General features: G+C 34.1%; 1 long non-coding RNA gene across 2 annotated transcripts; it reads left to right on the top strand.

The window, feature by feature from the left end:
- Positions 1-46: 46 nt before the first annotated feature.
- Positions 47-2,240, top strand: LOC109210239. Of its 2 annotated transcripts, XR_002065515.1 has the most exons (3): positions 47-235; positions 343-413; positions 1,243-2,240. It is a non-coding gene; the product is annotated as an uncharacterized LOC109210239 (long non-coding RNA). The 2 variants fall into 2 exon arrangements; XR_002065514.1 differs by having other exon boundaries at positions 343-2,240.
- Positions 2,241-3,415: the final 1,175 nt, after the last annotated feature.

Raw genomic sequence — 3,415 nt, 5'->3', positions numbered from 1 at the left:
AAAAATATATATGAAACCAAGTAACCAACATTTATTGACCACAATTGAGAAAGCTAATTAAGTCATAAGCCTTAGAAGCACGAGGACTCATCCCCTCTCTTCTCTCAAAATCAATTTTGCGTCAAAATGTCAAATTGGGTTTGGAAAAATTTCTCACGTCTGCTCCCTCTTCCCCAAGACTCAAAAGGAGCTATGTATGGAAAGTATTGGAGATTTAGAAGGAAAGATTTTGGCGGTAAGAATTTTGCTTCCCTCCTCCCAATTCTAAAAAATATGGTTTTCCTTCCTTAGTTAGAATTCTACAAAAAACCTAATTTTTGGTATTCCACTATGCTATAATAGATACTTGGAGACGAAAATGGCTGAGGCTTTTGCTGCTGAGATCCACAAAGCTTGTTTTCTACAAATTCAAGGTACCCAATTTAGTTAACAGATATCTTTCTTTTTCTTGGTTGTTCGGATTTGGGTTAACAGATTTCTTTCTTTTTCTTAATTGTTCGGATTTGGGTTATCAATTTTCTGCTATATGTATTGATTGGTAGATTGTTTTTGATTTTTTGGGTGGCCAAACAGTGTGTTTCTGGACGTTTGTTGTTTAGTATATTAATAAAGTTGGATATAAAGTTGGATAGGCAACTCTAACTTATTTGGGGATGAGATAGAGTTTGACAAATTGATAGATGGAAAAAAGTTTATTTTTTGGGGGCATTTTTTTTATTTGTTCTGCTTTTTCCATATCTCAAATATGAGATTTTTGTGTTCTAAAAAAACTTACTAGGTTTGTTCTTTCCTAGTTTTTAGGCTCTTCAAGTTTGCTTGCAAAGCATGTTTGTAATACTTAAAACTTCTTTTTTATTGTATATAAGACACCAGCACGATGTTTGTTTAGTGGTGAACTTTAACAAGATTATCCAATATCTACAAATAGTAGTGTTCGCGGGACCCTGAGCATGAAACACATTTAATTAGAATGGAAAAAGCTAGGTCAGAATGAGAGCTTATACTCATCTGCAGGAAAGGATTTGAACTGTTAAAAGAGATCATATATGACTAAATGACAGGGGATGAAGCTTACCTCTAGTAGAAGGTCCTTTGTATTCCTTGTCAAGATCAGATATTGCTAACAAAAATGGATGGAGATTATTTCATATAGAAGGTCTGCATTCATACAGGGCTGCCCTTATCGACCCTACCTGCCCAATTTTTTGGCACTCCAACTTATACTAGATAAATAAAATGCAGGCCTCACAACAAGTTTGTTCGCAATCTAGCAGTAAAGTGGAGAGTTCCACCCATCTGACCTTGTTATTGCTCTCGGTGATGGCACCATCTTGACTTCATGGTGGATTGCCAAGCCACACACAAGTATCATGGCTTCTAAATAGACATACTACACTCAGGCACAATGTTCAACAGTTTTCAGTACATACAAGGGTTTATATAATAACCTATTGAAATACAATAACAAGAAGTATATTTATATAGCATTGCATGTATGCAAGTATATAAGCTACATGTTTTCAACCCAAACTCTACTTCTTTTCATTTTAACAACTCTAGCTTTTGCACCTCTCCCCCATAGTCCCATTTGTGTACTCAAGAAATTCCAAAACATGCAGCAAATAAACTCCAAAATATTCCCACATCAAAGCATGTATGTATAGAAATAATGGTACTATTTAAAAAGATTGGATTAGTATGATCTCATTTACTAGTTCAATCTAAAATAGATCTAAATCAAGTTCAATCAAACATCAATTTGATACTTGTTTTTCAAAAGTTATATTTACTTAAGATGTCAATTATGGTATTCTATAGTCCTATATGCTTAGTTTTGATAAAATATTAAATATTGTGGCGATAGAGTGAACTAGTTTGTAAGATTCACTTGAAAAAATAAAGAAACTACATGTGTTTTTTGCCATGCTAGATGAATACATTTGTATAGTCATTAGTAAAGTGTATACATTATAATATATATTCGTAGTCTGTGATATAATCTTTCTAGTTTCTATCTATAAGTACTCTTTTTTAGCTGATTTTTTTGCTATATGTATAGGTTATTCTTAATGGATAAGAGTTGGATAAACATATTGAATAGGAATGATCCTCTGTATGAGAATGGAGCCAAAAAGTTTCTTCATTTTGCTTCATTAGATAGGCCTAATGCATCTGAAATCTTGTGTCCATATCGGAAGTGTCGTAATATGAAATTTATCTTGAAAGAGTTGATTGTTGAACATATTGTGGTTGATTGATTTCTATCTAGTTACGTTAATTGGATTTTTCATGGTGAGGCATCATCTTCATCAATGTCTGTGGATAGATTAGATAGAGGTGATGAGATACATGGCTTGTTGCATGATGCTTTTGGAGTTCCTCCTACTAGTGACTTTATTAATATGGACACTCGTGGTGATAGCTTTGGTGGGTCAAATCAACATAATGTGGGATTGAAAAAAAAACTGAAAAGTTTTTTAACTTATTGAAAGAAGCTGAGCATGAATTATATCCTGGAAGCAAATGTTCACTTCTTTCTTTTCTTGTTCGTCTAATACATTTAAAGTGTCTCAATGGGTGGAGTAACAATTCATTTTCCATGTTGTTAGAGTTGTTAAAAGATGTGTTTCCTGAAGGTGAAATATTACCTAAGTCCTTTAATGATGCAAAAAAATTTATTAAAGATTTATGACTTGAATACAAAAAATACACGCGTGTGCAAATGATTGTATGATTTATTGGGGTGACACAAAAGATCAAACTGATTGTAAGTTTTGCAAAGCTCCAAGATACAAACAATTTGTAGGTGAATCTGGTAGTTTAGAAACCTTAAAGATTCCAGCAAAGGTGTTTAGATACTTCCGATTGATACCGAGGCTTCAAAGATTATTCATGTCATCTAAAACATCTACTGATATAAGATGGCATGCGGAAGGTCGCACTAAAGACGGGGTAATGCGGCATCCTGCTGATAGTATTGCTTGGAGAAAATTTGATGAATCGCATCAAGATTTTTCTCAAGATACTCGAAATGTTAGACTTGGATTGGCTTCAGATGGATTTAATCCATTCAAGTCTATGTCTATCTCACATAGCACATGGCCAGTTGTCTTGGTTCCATATAACTTGCCACCTTGGTTGTGCATGAAGCAACCATACATGATATTATCAATGATTATTGATGGCCCTCGTGCACCAGGCAATGATATTGATATTTATCTACGACCGTTAATTGATGAGTTAAAAGAATTGTGGGTTGGGGTTGACACTTATGATGCGTCAAAGAATCATATGTTTCAAATGCGTGCTTCATTGCTTTGGACAGTCAGTGATTTTCCAGCACTAGGTAACTTATCAGGATATGGTGTGAAAACTAGATATGCTTGTCCATGTTGTCTGACCAAGACTAAATTTC

This window comes from Nicotiana attenuata, unplaced genomic scaffold, assembly GCF_001879085.1.
Source record: "Nicotiana attenuata strain UT unplaced genomic scaffold, NIATTr2, whole genome shotgun sequence".
In the NCBI taxonomy this organism is placed as follows: domain Eukaryota; kingdom Viridiplantae; phylum Streptophyta; class Magnoliopsida; order Solanales; family Solanaceae; genus Nicotiana; species Nicotiana attenuata.
The sequence above is the reverse complement of the archived record's forward strand: the minus strand, read 5'-3'. Positions and strand labels throughout refer to the sequence as shown.